Source organism: Tachyglossus aculeatus, chromosome 10 (genome assembly GCF_015852505.1).
Source record: "Tachyglossus aculeatus isolate mTacAcu1 chromosome 10, mTacAcu1.pri, whole genome shotgun sequence".
NCBI lineage: Eukaryota > Metazoa > Chordata > Mammalia > Monotremata > Tachyglossidae > Tachyglossus > Tachyglossus aculeatus.
In genome coordinates, this window is record NC_052075.1 from 7,525,001 (window position 1) to 7,545,584 (window position 20,584).

Sequence of the window (20,584 nt, forward strand, 5' to 3'; positions counted from 1 at the left end):
AACTGAGTCCCCTTCTACTCTTGTAGTGAAAAAAGACTAGGCTTAATAAATGCAGGCTGACCCACCCGGAGATAATAATGACTGTGGTATTTGTTAAGCGCTTACTATGTGCCAAGCACCGAACAAAGCACTGGAGTGTATACCAGAAAATTGGGTTGGACTCAATTCCTATCCCACATGGGGCTCACAGTCTCAATCCCCATTTTATAGATGAGGTAACTGAGGCATAGAGAAGTGAAGTGACCAGCCCAAAGCCACATGGCTGACAAGTGGCAGAGCCAGGATTAGATGTTCCTGAATAACTCTTCCCTCCTCCCCCACCGTGCATCCATGCACTATAGGGCACTTGTCTTCACCTCCTACTCACGTGTCCCAAAAGGAGCATCATAACTGTCAGCTATCAGGGACAGAGAGCACATTTTTCCTTTTTCTGGGACTAAATGGAGATGAGAAGGGTATAGAAGAATGTATAGAAGAATGTTGGGGAACATTCTCTCTACTGGAGCAGAGAATGGAACCCATTGTGAACTCAGCTAAAGGTACAAGAGGAGAAACAGTCCACGTATGTGGGGAAAACTACGATCATTAGGTTTTATGGTTGCTAGAAAAAGTCGAATACATGAACTTTATTACTATCCCCTGAATAGCGTCTGTTATGGGTAGAGGTGGAAAATCGCCACTAGTATGCAAATTATTTCGTAATATAAAAATGATTTAACAGTAATTCCACCAGGGTTTCCAGAGAAAGCAACTGCTATTCCCTCTGAGTTATATGACTGCTTGTTACTATCTTATGACTATATTAATGAAAACGAATTCCCAAAGAGAAGCAATAATCGCTCTTTCTTCCCAGTTGTCTGGTCTGAGCCTTTCTGGAGGTACCAAACTCTAATATTCTATTTGTTTCTCCAAGGCTAAAGAGGGGCAATCCTGTTAGGTGCATTATTAAGTGAACAGCACAAAACCTGGAAACCAGACTGGTGTGATATTTGGGAAAAAAGAGGAGTCTGGAAGAAGGAGAGGAAGAGTCAGGAGGTAGAAATTATTCCAAACTCTAAAATTTCTGTAATTAAATCTGTTCAAGTAGATATATGAATGGGACTGTTCTATGGAATAAATTGGGGCAAGTATTAGAAGGAATTTAGAGAAGAACATAATCAATCTTATTTATTGAACACTCGCTGTGTGCAGAGCACTGTACTAAATGCTTTCAGGGTAGACTATAACATAGTGGGTAGACAAGTTGCCTGCCCACAAAGAATTTACAGTCTAGAAGGGAATACAGACATAGAGGTAAATGAATAAATTATGGATATGTACATATGTTCTTCGGGAAAGACCTCTTGGAGCTGATGTGATTTTAATGACTGCTTTTAATTGTGAAACAGTAGTCTAGTGGAGAGAGCATGGGCCTATACGTCAGAAGGACCTGGATTCTAGTCTGGCTCTACCACTTGTCTGCTTTGTGACCTTGGGCAAGTCACTTAACTTCTCTGTGCCTCAGTTACCTCATCTTTAAAATGAGGATTAAGATTGTGAGCCTCATGTCGGACATGAACTGTATCCAACCTGATTATCTTGTAACTGCCCCAGAGTTTAGTACAGGGCCTGTCACATAGTAAGTGATGAACAAATCTATTTTAAAAATTTTAAATAAAAATAAGGCTTGAAAGTGGGGAGAGTGATCGTCTATAAGATATAAAGAGTGAGGACGTTCCAGACCAGACAAGATGTGAGTGAGAGGTTAGCAGCAAGATAGATGAGACTGAGGTAAAGCGAATGGCATTAGAGGAGTTAAGTGTGCTGTCTGGGTTGCAGTAGAAAATCAGGGAGGTGTGGTAGGAGCATGGAAGGTGATTGAGAGCTTTAAATAATAATGATAATTGTGGTATTTGTCAAGTATTACTATGTACCAAGCAAGGAGTTTCTGTGAGATGCAGAGCTGGATGGGCAACCACTGGAGGCTCTTGAGAAGTAGGGAAACATTAACTGAATGGTTTTGTAGAAACCTTTGGGTAGGAAGATAAGGAGTTCTGCCCTAGGTTACAGAATAGAATATAGAACATAGTAGATTGGGGAAAGTGTCAATACATTCAACTTTGCCAGAATACCTGCTTTTAGCACACATTTTGGATAGGGTGTGAAGGAAGAATCGGATATCCTCTGACCATGAATGAATCAATCAGTAGTATTTACTGAGCACCTAATGTGTGGCAAATACTGTACTAAGCTCTTGGGAGACTTCAGTGGAATCAGTTGACTGCTGGAGACCTGCAAAGCATCTACAATCTAACATGGAGCTTGCGATGTGGTAGATCTGGCCTACAACACACATCTGTCCCCCTTCTAGACTGTGAGCCTGTTGTGAGCAGGGATTTGTATTTGTTGCTGAATTGAACTTCCCAAGCGCTTAGTACAGTGTCCTGCACACAGTAAGCGCTCAATGAATACAATGGGATGAATGAATCTGTCTGGATACAACCATTTTTGTGCACGTGTGTGGTGTTGGATCTGGGATGAGTACTACAGCATGGATTTTCCTTAATGGGGGAATTTATGAGAATGTGACCCCCGGCCATATAGAGGAAAACTGGATCATATAAGGAATTGAAGAAACTGCCCAAAGTTTGAAGTTAAGCAAAAGGCCTATGATTTGGAATGATGCGTAGTCACAATTTCCTTTCACCAGTGCTGCCAGCATTCATTTCTCTACTATCGATTGACAGTTTCCTGAACATTTCTGAGACTCCTGAGTCAGGTTAGATTAATATCCCCCTATTCCTTACTTTCATGCTTGCAGTACAGTGCCCAGAGCTTAGTATGGTGACTTCTGCGCTTAGTACAGTGCCTGGAACATAGTAAATGTTTAACAAATACCATTGTTAGTATTATGTGGGGTCAGGCTGCTACAGAATTTCAATCTGACCTCTGGTGGGGCTAGAAAAATCTCTGTTGCCATCAGACCGTCTGCTGGACATATAACCATCATGGTTCCTGGGGTGAGGATTTAAATGTTGCATGGCTCCTTGAGAAGTTTTCTTGTGATTTCCCATTTTCCTTTAGGTGTTACACAAATAGGTGGTAATTAATTTGATGATGGCATTGAGGATGATAGTGAGAATGCTACTGCTGTTGGCTGTTTCTGCAGAATAATCAAGCCTATTTTAAAATAGTGCAGCTGAAATAAGATCACAATATCTCCCCTCCCCTTCACATTAGACTACCTGTTGCCAAAGTTTCCTCTCCATGGCTGCTTGATGGTTTTCTATAAATACCAGGTTTGACCACCTAAAAGTGAACGTTCATTGACTTATGGGAGAATTTATCACTCAGGCTAAGCTCTCACGATAATCATCTCAAATTTCCACTTCCCCTTAGAGAGATGGAGCCTCCCAAGGCTGAAACACTTTTATAAAATTTCATTCAGCATGAAAGGGAAGGGGAGGGTCAAGTGGTGATCTTAGAGTGAGAGCACCAAAGCAGAGATTCAAGGTGAAAGTTATTTATTTTAGTTATACTCATAACTGAAGACTTTTCTATGAACATACAACACTAATATATGAGCTAATAAAAAAGAACAGTATTCCTCCAGATACCCAATTAGAGTCCTCTCCCATCTTATCCACCATCCATCAGAAACTTACTAACCCTGAAGGTCAAAGCAGAATTGAGCTTTGTCCAAAAAAGGAAGCGGATGTCCAAAAACTCCCCAGTCAAATTCTTGTGCTTCCAGAGTTATCAGTAGCCCAGTTTCTCTCAACTTTCTGAAAGGTGGGAAGGTGAAAAATAGTCTCCAAGAGCGCCAGATGCCAAGACAGAAATTGTTGATGCTAATCACATCATTTATTTGTAACCAGTGGCAACTTGGATGAATGTTCTATTCAGCATATCAGCTTCAATAGCAACATTGTCATCACCATTATTATCATTAGGAAGCATCTAATCAGTGCCTACTAATTTTTTTCCCTGTTCTAGATGTTAGGAATACGTAGTTGTGTAAAGGCTTTCATCATGTTCAAAGGAAGCAATACACAATCTATTCTGGGTACTCTTTCTATCCCACCTCCCAGTAGCATTTATTGTATATACCTTAATCAAACAGTCAATCAGTGGTATTTACTGAGTGCTTACTGTGTGCAAAGAACTTTACTAAGTACTTGGGAGAGTACAGTACAAAAGAGTAGTTTTTGATGATCCCAGGCCACCAGCAGTTTAGAGACTGCAGAGGGTGATAGACATTAAAACAAATTACAGATGATTAATCATCCAATCAATTGATGGCATTTATTGAGCACTTACTGTGTGCAGAGGACTGTACTAAGCATTTGGAAGAGTAAGTACCACCATATAACAGATTAGGTAGACACATTCACTGCTCACAAGGAGCTTACAGACTAGAGAGGGAGACCGACATTAATATAGATAAATAAATTATGGACATGTATATAAGTGCAGTGGGGCTGGGAAAGGGGTGAATATCACTCTCTTGCTTCTCCTTATTTATAATTTATTTTAGCATTTATCTTTTTTGCTAGACCATAAGCTCGAGTCCCAGAATTGTGCTTATGTACTCTCCCAATTGCTTAGTGTGTGCTCTGTGCAAAGTAAACATGATAAGTAATAATAATAATAATAATGGAATTTATTAAGCACTTATTATGTGCAAACTACTGTTATAAGTGCTGGGGAGGTTACAAGATGATCAGGTTGTCCCATGGAGGGGCTCACAGTTTTAATCCCCATTTTACAGATAAGGTAACTGAGGCACAGAGAAGTTGTGACTTGTGCAAAGTCACACAGCTGACAAGCAGAGGAGCCAGGATTTGAACTCATGACCTCTGAGCCCATGCTCTCTCCACGTTGCCAACTTGTACTTCCCAAGCGCTTAGTACAGTGATCTGCACACAGTAAGCGCTCAATAAATACGATTGAATGAATGAATGAGCCACGCTGCTTCTCGTGATTGACTGATTGATTGAATAAGGCTCCCTCAATTAGCACATGAAAATATCATTCTCTTTTAGAAATGTTTGAGAAGTCTTTCCAAGCTGAGAATGCACTGTGTGGTTTAATCGTCCCTTCCTCAGAAGTGCCAAAGAACTGTGCCCAATTTGCGATCACCTTGATCAAAGTAACTGGTTTATTAAAGAGGTACCATATGGCAAATGGAGGCATCTGATTATGCCAGGGAAGGAACTGCTTCAATATTCCTTAGGCAAAATATTGTTGACTTCCCTAATTTCTCAACCCTGTACTCATTAAAGAGAACAGAATTAGCTTATTTGGGGATAAAAACCTGGACAAATTTACAGACTATTTCAAAGACTATGAATGTATGTCAAATGCAAGTTTTGGAAGCATCAAATGAAGGGTGTAATTCTACTCTGACATTACTACTACTAAGGAGTCACCATGTCTAAAATGCTAATATTTACAGCCCGTGGATTGAAGGGCTACATCTCAACCTCAGTTTGAGGGTTTTTATGTTCTCAGACCATTGTAAACCTAGGTCATCTACTTAGCATGCTACTTGAGAAAATACAGTCATTCTGTGCTAGGAATGTGTTCTCCAAATGGGAGAAATTCAAAGAGTAACCAAAAAGATTGGAACATTTCTGAGAAGTGCCATGAAAGCGAGGGTTGGGGATAGTTTGATAACTGACAAAATGTATTGAGTAACATAAATATCTAGGAGAGAGAGAGATTAAATAAATAGTCCAATGAAATTGGTCTGCTGCATGAGTACATTTCAGAATAGAAATATGTAACCTGCATATTGAAATCTATTTCATGCCAGTAAACTCACTGAGTGTATGAAATAATTTTCCTAGAGTATCAGGGAAGACTACAATGTCTAAGTCAATTAAAATGAGGCCGGGCACCACAGAGAATTAATGTGGGTGTAGTGGTCCCTTTGCCAGACACAGCAGATAGGAGGACCCTCAAACAGAAATAGCTCCCTCGTGTTTCCAATGGCAAGCCCTCAGAGATATAGAGGCAGATTAGGAAGGACTGCCTAGACAGATTTGTCCTCAACATTTGGAAGAACTGTCAAAGAACTGGCATAGGATTTTCAGAGGAACACCATCATCATCTCTGGACCATCAACTCTGGTCATCCCCACTTCTGATCTGTTTGGTGAGCTGGAAGGGTGGGTGGGAGAGTCTTTAGGCTAGGAGGTCGGTAGAAATGTTTTGAAGAGAAGATGCCACAGGTAATGTAGCTAAATTGTAGCAGAGAAGCATCTTGAGGAGCAGTACCACCTCAGTCAGAAAGTCAATCATATTTATTGAGCACTTACTGTGTGCAGAGCACTATACTGACTTCTTGGGAGAGTACAATACAACAATAAACAGTACATTCACTGCCCAAAGTGCTCACAGCCATCCATAACATTTTGTAGATATCAATCTTATATGCTTTACTACCTAAGCTTTTCATGTCTTATGCCGTCAAGTCATCTCCGACCGATAGCTTTGCCATGAACACAACTCTCCCAGAACGTCCCACCTCATCGGTAATTGTTCTGGTAGTGGATCCATAGAGCTTTCTTGATAAAAATATGGAAGTGGTTTACCATTGCCTCCTCCCACACAGTAAACCTGAGTCTCCCCTCTCAACTTTACCATGCCACTACTGTCCAGCCAAGGTGAGTTTTGATTTGTAGCAGATTGCCTTCCACTCGCTAGCCACGGCCCAAGCTAAGAATGGAATGGCTATGCCTCTGTTTGACTCTCCCTCCCCTATTCGAGACTGGTAAAGTACTGGAAACTCTCCAGGTGTGACCCTGAGAGGGGATTACCTAAAGTACTGGAAACTCTCCAGGTGTGACCCTGAGAGGGGATTACCTAAGCACTTATCCACATATAATAATAACAATAATGATGGCATTTGTTGGGCACTTTCTATTTGCCTAACACTGTTCTAAGTGCTAGGGTAGATACAAGGTAATCAGGTTGTCCCACATGGAGCTCACAGTCTTAATCCCCATTTTACAGATGAGGTAACTGAGGCACAGAAAATTTAAGTAACTTGTCCAAAGTCACACAGCTGATAAGTGGCTGAGCCAGGATTAGAACCCATGACCTCTGAATCCCAAGCCACGCTGTTCTACAGGGAGGAACTAAAGCTGCTAGGAGTTCCTAGGAGGAACTAAAACACTTGAGATTTGGGAAATCAGAAGGACACTAATGAATACCAGTTCTGAATCTCCTCAAACTCACACTATGTTCTTGCGTTTCTCTGCACTTCTTCTCTTGGGAGGCCACAGTAAAATCACACTAATTTAAGATCGATCCTTATTAGGTGAAACATACTGCAGAGTAAGCTGTGATAATAACAGTTTCAGTGACTTCATTTGAAAAGCTCTCTTTACAGTTTGTTTCCATTCACACTTTTCACGGTAGCAAAATAGACCACATGATGTTGTACAATTAAATTAAAAAAATATAGTTTGTTTTCTTCTTCAGGCCACAGTGGGCTTAGGTCAATAGTGATATTTGTTAAGCAACTGCTATGTTCCATGAACTGTATTAAGTATTTGGGTAGATAGAAGATAATCACGTGGCGCCCAGACCGGTTTATTGTTTGGAATCCCCAGAGATTATAATTTGGAACTGACATCTCAATTACAGGCTTAAATGCCTATTGGGCTCCACTTCATACAGGTTATTTTTCTGCATCTTTAAATCTATCCTACATTGCCAACCACTCAACTGTTAATAATTGTTTCAATGTTGAAATCTTCTTCTATTTTTTACAGTGATCCATGAATAGTACATAGTAGCAGAACTGCTAATAAAAGAAACATGAGGAGAACATAGCTGGAGGTGTCAAAGTAGAGTGCTAAGTGTTTTCCTTTTCTAACAGAGGAAGATGCCAGAAAGAAAAATGCTATTTGGTGCATGTTTGCTTTCGTAATATGTCCAGAAACTAATTTTGGAAAGCCTGGCGTCTCACAAACTAAGATATGCCACTATCCAGAAGCAGGGAAAGGTTTGAAATGAAATGATTGTACCTGAAAAGGAAGTAGGTGTGGGTTTGGGGGCTTCTGCCCAGGGGAAGCCAAAATGATTTTGAAACACCCCCAGCTTCAGGCTCTCCCTGTCTTGGGTATATGCGGTGGGCAGAGGGAGAGAGCTAGACGGCAGTCTTATTTGGCTGCCTTGCTTTTTGCCAAGTCAAAACACTGTGCAGCTAGAGGAGCCTCCTGGAAGAGAAATGTGGAGGTATGAAGGGTGAAGAGGATACAGAAAAGAGAATGAAATTCACCCTTTAGCCCTTCAAACCCTGAGGAGAAATGTCACAACAACAGCTAAGGATAGAAGGAGTACAATTAAAGCATAAAAACGAAATCACTTTGGAAAATCTAATAATAATGACTGATACATCTGACATCTGTAACATATTGCAGGAGGCAACTGAGATGACTAATTGAACTTCTATATTTTTTCTTGGCATGGCTATGTTTAGTACCAAAAAAATTTCAATATGAGAGCATTGCGGAAAATTGAAAATTCTCCAAAAATTATTTTAAGGAATCCAGAAAATACTTGAAATGAGAGCTAGAAAGCTTAACAGCTATACTGGCCACTGAATGAAAAAAGTGTGGAAACTAGGATATTGTATGTGGGATACAGATTTTGAATCACAGCTAAAATTTATATTTCGTTTCTTATGAATCCAGGAAAGGACACCACTTGCTCACACGCACATTCACACAAACACACACATACAGACACACGCTGAACTAGTGAATAAAGAAGGGCATCTAAGATAGTCATGGACTTGGAGAAATTTTAATACGAGTAAAAATTAAATGAAAAGTGGGACTCATTTTCAGGTGAGAAAAGATAAAGGATGAGAAAGGAGATGATTACAGTTCATCAGATCATTAAGTACGTAGTTGGCTCTAGTAGAGGAATTTTGAGGAAAAAAAAATTACACAACACCAGGAAAAGGGAACACCTCCAAGGCAGCAAAAGGTAGTAAGTTTAAGACAGACAAGAGGAGAGTCAACACAGTAAGGAGTAAGCCTATGGAATTCATTATCATAGGTTGTAATGCTGTAGATTTGAGAAAGATTTGTATGAATTCATTGACAAAGCATTCATAATGGGATGTTAGAGTTATTATTGTTATATTATAATAACAATCAGTAGTATTTATTAAGCACCTACTTTGTGCAGAGCACTGTACTAACTTTGGGAGAATACTAAGCTTTTGGGAGAATATAATATAACAAAAGACAGGTTCCCTTCCCTCAACAAACTTATAGTCTAAAAGGGGAGATTAAATGAGTACAATGTGTATGGATCTATTGTTGAAGATAGCATCCAACCTCTTGAACCTCATCAGTGTGAGGTTCAAACCATGTTCAACATGAAACAGCAGACCAAGGTTATAAGCAATATAGTTTTGGAGTGTTGTCTGCTCACAGGCTTATCTCAATCTGCACTGAGGGTCAAGTGAGAAGGGTAAATCACAGCAAAATCCCCAAGCAGAACCACTGTATTGTACTCTCCCAAGTGCTTAGTATAGTGTTCTGTGCATTGTAAGTGCTCCACAAATATTATTATTTAATCGATTAACTGGTATATGTAATTTATTTATTATTAATCCATCTCTACCTCTGGACTATAAGATCAGTATGGACAGGGACTGTGTTTGTTATACTGTACTCTCCCAAGCACTTAGTACAGTGTTCTGCACATAGTAAGTGCTCAATAAACATGGCTGACTGACTGACTGCAAATAAGGTGAAAAGAACTCTTGGGCATTTGTCATTTTTTTTTTATCACTTGAAATCAAGGATTGAATTTCACCATTAGTATTTTTCTCATAGCCTTCATCTTTATTGTCCTATTAAGAGGCAACTTATGGTGGCCAAAAGCAACCACATTCAGGAATGATGAAGGTCACAAGTCATCGTTTGGTGAGGGTCATGAGAGTCCTTATTGAAATCCTTGCTGAAATGCTAACCACATTTTGACTATGACAAACTCTTGCTTCCTAAAAAGGTCTGATATTCAAAGTGTTGTCTGATGAAAGACACACGTACCTGGCAGAAAAATGACTAGAATAGATGGAAAGAATGAACTTTACAGATCACTTGAAAATCACTTCCAAAAGTTATGTCGACCTAAGCAGCACCACCATGAAGAAGTAGAGCTACAGAATTTGCGGCCAGAGGGAGAGATCTTAAAGAGAACCATCAATCTAATCAATTATTAAGCTCCTACCTGTGTGCAGAGCACTATATTAAGTGCTTGGGAGAGTACAATACTATAGATTTGATAAACATGTCCCCTGCCCACAAGGAGCTTGCAGTCTGGAGGATGATATGTGCTCAGGTGCCAGGGAATTTTCAGGAGTACTGAATAACCCACACTTTCTCCTTGCCCTGTATTCGATCTGCTTGACCCTTGGGGACTGCGGAATGGGTGGCACGGTGTGGAAGGACTTGAATGCTCAGTGACAACAGATACCTGTCGGGGCAAACCTGAAGTCGGAATTAACGGTGCACAGTTACCCCAATATCTGTCCTACCTACTTGTCCGTCCAGGTTATCCTTAAAATTAGAACTTAGTTTTAGCTTTTTTCTCTGGAGATTTCTACCTGACAAATATGCTTGCTCCAAACGAGGACATAATCCTCAGTAAGAGAGAGACACAAAGAGAGAAAGACAGAGAGAGAGAGGTGTAGGAGGGAAAAGAGAAAGGGGGTGGAGGAAGAGAAGAACATCTGAGATTGAGCTGGAAAACTAAAGGGAGAAAGGATAAAGGAAAGGAAATTAGAAGGGGAAGAACTCTGCTATGACAACCCACAGGAAACTGTTCTATCCACTCTTCTACTGTACTCTCCTAAGTGCTTAGCACACTGTAAGTGCTCAATAAATACCACTGATGAATTGATAAGCATTTCATGAATCCATGCTTTCATCAATCATGTAGTGAGGAAATGAACATTACAAACCAGTGAACAGTGAATTCAGAAATAACTGTGATCATTCTCTGATTCTCGGATTATATATTTATATTAATGTGTCTCTCCCTCTAGACAGTAAACTCACTGTGGGCAGGTAATGTGTCTCCCAACTCTGTTGATTTGAACTCTGCCAAGGGCTTAGTACAGTGCCCTGCACACTGTGACTGCTTAGTAAATACCACTGATTGATTGATCAATTGATTGATTGAAATCTCATCTGGCACATTCTATTGAGATGGTGCTGGACACCTAGCAAATGCAGACTCTCCCTGAAGATATAATCTTCCCAGTTCTCACCTGGTCAAAAATGACATCTTCCCAATTGTTCTAGTATTATTTTAATGCTTGATATTTTTTGACCCTGATGATTGCAGTAAGTTTAGAGGTTTGTGATATCAAATCCAATAATTCAAGAATGCAAGAAACACTGAAGCATTTTTCTCATTTGGAAGGCATCATCATCTTTCCCTCTCACCCACCTCCTTGCCTTTCCTCTCTCTTCCCCTACTCCAGTATGCTTACTAACTTCCCCACATACTTTTTCTAACCCTCTCTCAGGTACTCTGTTGTTCCCCATCTGTTTTGTCTGCCTCCCTTTTTGCCTCTTCCCCCTAAGGAAAAGAGTGAAAAAGATTACTTCTCTAGAGGCAAACAGGAGACTCAGAGCAGGTGATTTTTCTACTGTTCAATGCACTCTTGAATCTCTCACCTTTTGTTCAGACCAGGAAGGAAGAACCAATCCTCACTGGAAAACCTGCACTACTGTGTTTCCATCATTCCTTCTTAGGCCCATTTTCTGCTGGAGACTTTAACCCAGGATTGACACTCCAGGATGCAAAGGCTAAGAGTATCATCTGTGCTGCATATTACATGCCCATTAACACATACACATGAAAAACGATACGTGCATTTTATAATGGACTGCATTACCTTGGTTGTCAAAACTGATGAAACGCTCTCGCTTAAATGAAATACATCACGCTGTGAACTTCTGATTCACAAAATGGGAAGCAAAATAAGAGTCACCGGAGAGGTGTGGTCACTGTGTAATCTGTGAAAAAGGAGCCACAGGAAAACCACTGAATTCGTAAATCCCTCTGTCAAGCAACACAAAACATAACCTGAGAAGCGTAGAGCGCAGTGGATCATCTGCACGAAAACAATGAGGTCATCGCAAGGTATTTTGCCTAAACTCTCTGCGGGTGTAATGGAATGTGATATTTCTAAGACACTCCTGGCAAGGTACCCTTGGGCTAGTACAGAAGACAGTACATTGTATATGATGAGTCATGCTCAAACCAATTTGCAATAAGGCTCTATACATTGAAAAGAATGAGATCAAATAACAGAGAAACAGTCGGGGAACTAGTTCTGTCTTTTTTTAACGTGATACGCAGAATTTCTAAAATCTGCGGTGGTTCAGAAAAGGAAAGGGAAAAAAACACACTAAAAGAAAACAGAGAGGGCTTAAACCCCCTCAGAGAGTTTCTCCACATTTCCCGTAATCCTCAAGAGTCCAAATCCTGGATCAAATGTTTGTTTAATAATACTTCAAATTTACGTAGTACTTTTCATCTTTAAAGCACTTTATAAAGGTTAACTTCTAAACCTTGCGGCCCTTGTCAAGGTGAGCCTGAAGTTCTGAAAGACTGCCAAAGAGGAAGTATTGAAATACTCAGGGACCGGACAAAGGATGGGGAAACTTCCCTGACTTTGGAGAAAGAAAGAAAAATTTCTGGATGTCTGAGAAACGAGAGAAAAGTGGTTAATCTCGATTTAATCCTTTTGCTGATCTCAAAGTGTAGACAAAGAAAACCCCCAGGTGCTATTATTATGAAGCAGGGTGCCTAATGGATAGAGCACAGGCCTGTGAGTCAAGAAGTCCTGGATTCTAATTCTTGCTCCACCATTTTTCTGCTCTGTGATCTTGGGCCATTCTCTTCACTTCTCTGGGCCTCAGTTCCCTCATCTGTAAAATGGGAATTAAGACTGTGAGCTCCAACTAGGGCGGGAACTGTTTCCAACCCTATTTGCTTATATCTAGCCCAGTGTTTAGTACAGTGCCTGGCACATAGTAACCACTAAACGAATACCAGAATTATTATTGTCATTATTAGTATTGTTGTAATCATAGTATTGATTAAGCACTTTCTATGTGTCAAGCACTCTTCTAAACGCTGGGTTAAATACAAGATAACCAGGTCAGTCAGACACATTTCCTGTTCCACAAGAGGCTCACAGTCTAAATAGGAGGGAACACAGGTATTGAATCCCCATTTTTCAGCTGAGGAAACCAAGGCGTAGAGAAGTTAGGTGACTTTCCCAAGGTCACACAGTAAGCAACTGACAGAGCCAGAATTAGAACCCAAGTCCTGTGACTCTGAGCCCCATGCTCTTTCCACCGTACTTTGTAAACAGTAAACACTCATAAATACGATTGACTGAGTGACTCACTCCAGTTTTCTCAACTGTGAAATGGGAATTAAATACCTGTTCTCCTTCCTACTTAATCTGAGAACACCATGTTTTAAGTCAGTTCTTAAAACAATGCTTGACACATAGTCAGTGCTAAAGAAATACCATAAAAAAAGCTTTCTGTCTTCCATTTATTTCTGAATACCTGTGTGACCTTAAGTAGTGATTGAACCTCCCAATGCCATGGTAGAAGAGCATATTCTTCTTAAAAAAAAAAAAGGAAAGGACCAATCAGGATTTCTTAAGACAAAGCAATCAATAATCAATTAATGGTATTGATTTAACAGCTATTGAGTTCAGAGCACTGTACCAAGCGCATGGGAGAATGCAAACGAGTAGGTAGTTGTGTTCCCTGTCCACCAATCAATCAATTAGTCAATGATATTCATTTATTTCTTAATGAAATTTGTTAAGCACTTACTATGTACTAAGCACTGGGGTCAGTACAAGATAATCAGGTAGGACACAGTCTGTTTCCCACATGGAGCTAACATTAAGTGTGTACTGTGTGCTGCACTTGATTGCTTAGAATTCCTCCTCCACATCTATAATTGGGTCTCTGTAAATGTTATTTGTTTATAATTAGTAGTTTGTACCTAGTGAACTTTTAATGGTATTTATTAAGTGCCTACTGTGTTTTAGATACTGTACGAAGTGCTGGGGTAGATACAAGCTAAGCAAATTGGACACAGTTCATGTTCCACATAGGCCTCACAATCTTAATCTCCATTTTACAGATGAGGTAACTGAGAGCCAGAGAAGTCAAGTGGTTTGCCCAAGGTCACACAGCAGACAAGCGGCAGAGCCTGGCTTAGAAGGCCGGTCTAACTCCCAGCCCCACGCTCTTTCCACCTGACCACTAGACCAATAAGTATTCACTAATGAGTACTTAATAAATACCTCTCAGTAGTTACTGAGTGGGTATTATGTACAGAACACTCTGCTGAGTGCTTTTTGTAACTTCTTTCATTGTTTATAATTCCTCTTCTACATCTTTAAATGTCTTTGCAAATATTATGGTTGTAATGTTAACCGGTGAATAATTCGTTGTTTGATATCATTCTATATATTAAATTTAATTTCAATTTTTGTTTGCTGAACAGAGTTTAAGGAATCTAATATGTCCCTTTTCTCACCTTTCTATTAAAATGTTGCATTACAATCAGATCTGGAGGTGGAATAGATATTACATATCCATGAAAACTAAGTTTTGAGCTAATTGAATTAAATGTAGTGAGGGAAATTCATACGTAAGCACGATTCCAATGATTATACAATGCTCTGCTAAATCTCTACTCATGCACGGATCTCACCCTATGTTTCTGAAGGCGTGTAGTGTGATGTGTTACAGAGCTAGAAAACAAAAAACATGTTTGTTTATCTCTCAGGTCTGTATGGAGACCCAAATTACATTTCACAAATGTGACGGTATTAGTCTTTCAGAAACTGGCAAAAGCTTCACATATTTGTTTTGGAAGTTAATAGTACAGCATATGCTTCTGTCATTGACATATCGACAAAACTGTATTTATACTGCATTATATGCACTTCTAACACACCACAGCTGAGGTCTGATTCAAACTGTAGCCTCAAGTGACTACAAACCAAACAATTATTTTTTAGCCCTAATGTGTATGCTTCCTAATGATCCAAAGCATTAAACTCTTACTTGGTGGGACAGCAGAAACTTTCTTTTATGCTCCAGGCACCAAAATTTCAAGGAACATTTTTTTGAAACTGGTTGTGGGTGACCAAAATGCAATTTAAAACATCAACAGCGCTTGATCAGGATTGCTTTCTTGCTTTTAATTGTTTCCAGAGCATGTGTTTGAAAATTTGTGAGATTATGCATCACACGCAGTCAGAACGTGTGCCAATTTCACTGCTGTAATACTTGGCTCTGAAATTAGTTATGCTGATTTCAGCACAAGTTAAAAATACTCGGTTCTTTATGCAAGCAGAATAAAGGTAATTTCAGGGGATGCCTCTTTATCCAACCCACCACTAAAATCACGTTAAATTAGTTGTCGTGTTGTTGATGATTTTATGTCTTTCAATTCATTTCTGCTTTTCTCCTGCCTCCACAGAAAATCAAATCCTTGTGTTTCATACGCCTAGACCCAAATTTTGAGGTCTGCGAACAAAGAGAAAGTACAGTCCCTTTGTTGATAAACACAAGGCAGGGTTGGCAAAAAATTCCTCGAGAACCACCACTGCCAAAATGCTTCAACGCTGGGGAGAATCACTTTTATTGTTCATAAGGGGTTGGGGAGGGGGGATTCAGTCTCTCTCCCCATCATCTTTTCTTCCAAATCTGTGTAGGGAAATGGTAGAATTGTATGGACTATTGAAATCTCAGTTAAAAGAAACCAAATTGTGATCACCAGCTCATTCACCTATATTTCAAAAGGAGCCCCCAGAAGAGGTAATTAATGTTGCTAAGTTTCAATATGGAACAGGATTGAATAGTAGCAATTAGATAGAAGGGATACCACATTCCATTTCTGTGAGATATGTCAGGCAAAGTGATTTTCCAAATCAAATTGGTCTCAAGAAATGCTTATTCCTAGCCCAGTTCTGCCACTGCCCAGTCATGTTATGGAGTCTGAACAAATGACCCTGAATCAAATCATCTCCAGGACCAAACACTGACCCAAGTATGCAAGAGTCCCAGAAATCATTTAATTTTCTAGAGTAGAGTGGAGGTTTTCAGGACATTTTTTATTCTGTGTTGCCATTTTTAACCAGGAAGATAGAGGTAGAGAACAATCAGTTAATCAGTAGCATTTACTGAGCATCAACAATAAGTTCCTTGAGGACAGGGATCATGTAGAGCAATTTCCATCATATTGTCTCAAATGCTCTGTCCATCATAAGCATTCAACAAATGCTATCGATTCATTGGGATGCAGGGTACTAAATTAAGTGCTTAGGAGGGTGATGATGGAGAAAAGATGGATAAGCCTCAGTCCTAAAACTTCAGTAGCGAGAACCTGTGCAGAAGAATGAGTATAGTGTTCATGGTTTGTGCAATGCCATTTACAATCTCTTATCCTCCTATCTACTTGTTTTGTTGTCTGTCACCCCCTTCTAGACTGTGAGCCTGTTGTTGGGTAGGGACCGTTACTATATGTTGTTGACAATTTGTACTTCACAAGCGCTTAGTACAGTTCTCTGCACACAGTAAGCGCTCAATAAATATGACTGAATGAATGAATCCCTGCCTGTCACATCTCTTGTAGGGCCTAATGGGAGTCAGAAGGGCCTGGGTTCTAATCCCAGGTTGGACCCTGGGCAAACCACTTAACTTCTCTGTGCCTCATTTCTTCTTCAAATGCCATCGAGTCATTTCTGAGCCCTAGCTACTTCAGGGGCACACCCTCTTCAGAACATCCTATCTTCTGCCATGAAGTCATTCTGGTATGTATATCAATAGAGTTTTCTTGGTAAAGATATGGAAGTGGTTTACCATTGTCCTCTTCCGGGCAGTCAAAACTTGAGTTTCTGCTGTTGTCTTTGATCAATGTTTTGATCACTTGATCATCTGCCTTTGGCTCTTTACCATGCCTCTGTTGCCCAGCACCGGTGAATAAACTTTTTCTGAAGCTTCGGCTTAGACCTTTCCAGTAGGGGTAGTTCTAAGCTTCATCAGGGAATGCAAATTCTCCTGCCCTGATAAGGTGTTGATTTATAGGACAGGTACCTAAGTTACCTCATATGAAAAATCAATCAATCAATCAATCAATTGTATTTATTGAGCGCTTACTGTGTGCAGAGCACTGTACTAAGTGCTTATGGGGATTAAGGATTAAATGGGGATTAAGACTGTGAGCCCCATGTGGGTCAGGGACTGTGCACAGCTTGATAAGCTTGTAGCTATCCCAGCGCTTAGTACTTCCTGTCAGGCACATAGTAAGTGCTTAGTAAATACCATGGGAAAAAAAGTGAGAAGATGGGTAGGGGATTGAGAAATCCATGAATGGTCTTCAACCAGGATAGTCAGTTATAGGCAGAATGGGAACTAGAACTTGAGCCCCAGAGAAATGTTCTTTGGACTGAATCACCAGCTTGGGTGAGTACAAAAGAATCAATCCATTTATTCATTCATTCATTCAGTCATATTTATTGAACGCTTAGGGTGTGCAGAGCACTGTACTAAGCGCTTGGAAAGTACAATTCGGCAACAGCTACAATCCCTACCCAACAACAGGCTCACAGTCTAGAAGTGGGAGAGAGACAACAAAACAAGTAGATAGGAGTCAGTATCATCAAAATAGATAAATAGAATTATAGATATATACACATCATTAATAAAATAAATAGAGTAATAAATATGTACAAATATATGCAGAGGGAGGGGATGTAGATGGAGAATAGAAGGGGACCCAGGACTGAGCCAAAACATTGTATAAACAAAGAAGTCAGGTGATGCAGTGAATCATTTCCAAAAGAAAGAAGAGACCTTCTTTCAATCGTTATTATTGTACTAACATCAGTTTTCTATTTATTTTCTATTGTGCCATGATATCAATGTATCTTAACGTGGGGTATGGCCTATATTAACTTATTCTAGCATATTCCTGATACATTTGAAGAATTGAATCAGAAAACAGTCCAGCAACCTAAAGAAGGTTAGTCATTCAGATGGTAATTGGAACAACTTTTGAGAACTATTTCACTATCAATTCATATTCCCAAGATGTACAAGTTAGGTAAGTAGGAAAACAAGAACCAAGTTAGCTCATTTGTCCTGGAAGTATTTTTGAACTTTATATATTCTTAAAGGATCAAAAATGGTTTTTGGTCAGTGGCTGGAGATTGGTCCCAGTAGGTTTATTCAGCCCATCAAGAATGCTTTTTTTTGATGCATCTCTTGCCACTCTGCTTCTGTGTCATGTCTGTAGCCCAGTAAATGGCAAAGCCCATGAGCTGTAATTACTGATACAACACAGTAGTAATCCTCATTTCCTTCCTGGCACTGTTGGAAAATGTACTTCACTCCCACGAAAATGTCACCTAAACTGTAGTCTTCTTGGAAATCAGGTTGGGGAATTTCACCTGCTTTCAGATTCTCATGAAAGGGAAAGGACAGAATATCAGGGGGAACATTTTTTTGCTGGTACATATTATTAATGTGCTGAATGGTCTTCTTGTCAACACAGATGATCCCCAAGTCAACTGCTGCACCCCCAAAATGTGTCTCAGGGTCTCAATCTTTTCATGAACTGGGACTCTTCTGATGGGAATGACTTTCTGTAGATTTCTAAGCACTAAACTCATCTCAAGGATAAACATGGGATCCACTCTAACAGGTGAAAGAAAACCCAATCTGTGTGTGTACATAGAACATTATTCAAAGCCCTACTAAGAGCTCACTTCCTCCAGGAGGCCTTCCCAGACTGAGCCCCCTCCTTCCTCTCCCCCTTCCCCCCCTCCCCATCCCCCTGCCTTACCTCCTTCCCCTCCCCACAGCACCTGTATATATGTTTGCATATATTTATTACTCTACTTACTTTACTTGTACATATTCTATTTATTTTATTTTGTTAATATGTTTTGTTTTGTTGTCTGTCTCCCCCTTCTAGACTGTGAGCCCACTGTTGGGTAGGGACCGTCTCTATATGTTGCCAACTTGTATCTCCCAAGCGCTTAGTACAGTGCTCTGCACACAGCAAGTGCTCAATAAATACGATTGAATGAATGAATGAACATGCCGCGCCAGTCCTGAGGGTGACCATCGGTCCCGGGCCCACATTACAGCTGCTTCTCCTCACGGCCAGCGGCCACCACTGGAAGTCAATCAATGATATTTATTGAGTGCTTACTGTGTGCGGAGGACTGTAGTAAGAGCTTGGCAGAGCACAAAACAACCGAGTCAGTAGATACGCTCCCTGCCCAATATGAGCTTATTGTCTAGAGTAAGCCGAAGTAAAGAATGAGACAGGGGGAAGAAGTGCAGAATTGCTGAAAAGGAGAAGAGCAATGGTGATTAAGCCACCATCGCCAAACAACTTCTCAGAACTCTGCACTCCTGGACATTTCCAAAATCCAAAGAGATAATTTACCTTCTGAGATAAACTTCAGGGTGAGGATGAAGGAAAGATCCAGGGTTTACAATAAGGTGCTCACTGCTATTAAACATATTGGCTTCTGAACCCAAACAATGATACCAGACACCGGAAAAGTCATTCTGAGTTCATAAATTCTGATTTTATCTGGAATGCCACTTAAACACACAAATGCCTTTGTCTACTGAGCGAAGCTCATTCGCTGACCATGTCAAATTCTTGCTCATAGAATGTCTATGATTAGTTCCTGAAGTGATTAGCCTCTGAAGGGTTTAAAAATATGCAGGAAAACTCCATCACTTTATTTGCAAAGGAACCCCAAACTGCAGAAATTACATGTGCAGTTATAATCACAACGATAACAATTACTGCATTGTTTGATTATCACCATTATCAGAACTAATTCACCAGTCTGAAGATACTGATGAACAATCCAAACCATGTTCCACTTCCCAAAAATGACCACGTTGCTAAGAGGATTGAATATAAGCAAAGAAGTATATTCAAAATGCATAGTTAATAGTAAGATTGAAGTAAAAAGCCAAGATGGGAAGATTATACTTGTGGCTGAGGGCATGAAATCCTAATTTTATGAGAATGAGAATTTATAATGACATACATTCAGACTTTTATCTTGAAGATTAAAGATTTGCATGTGGTTAGCTTAAATACTACCTACAGTAATAAAAAAGATAATTTGCTGTTTTTGTCAAAACACTTCACTTAAGAAGCAATTTACTTAATATGATTTACATAACTTCCAAATATTCAGAATGATTTAAATATGCATTATTCGCGATCATCTATTTGGGAAGCACTCTCATATAGTGTTTTTGAGATTTGCTTCTATCACAGTCCTCATTACCTATGAAGGAAATTAAAATTCATAAATTTTCAGACAAAATCTATATGCTTGCTCCACTTTTAAAAGATCTGCTTTAGCAATCAATCAATCAATGGTATTTATTGAGCCTTTACTATGTGCAGAGCACTGTACTAAGTACTTTTGGAGAGTACAATACAACAGAGTTAGCAGACACATTCCCTGCCCACAG

The 20,584-nt window shown here is 39.8% G+C and overlaps 1 non-coding gene and 1 pseudogene across 1 annotated transcript; both read right to left on the reverse strand.

Annotated features, from left to right (window-relative positions):
• Positions 1-6,659: 6,659 nt before the first annotated feature.
• On the reverse strand, positions 6,660-6,797 carry LOC119933815. The gene has a single exon (XR_005452685.1). It is a non-coding gene; the product is annotated as a small nucleolar RNA SNORA7 (small nucleolar RNA).
• An 11,451-nt stretch (positions 6,798-18,248) lies between these two features.
• LOC119933738 lies at positions 18,249-18,741 on the reverse strand (annotated as a pseudogene).
• Between the last annotated feature and the right edge of the window lie 1,843 nt (positions 18,742-20,584).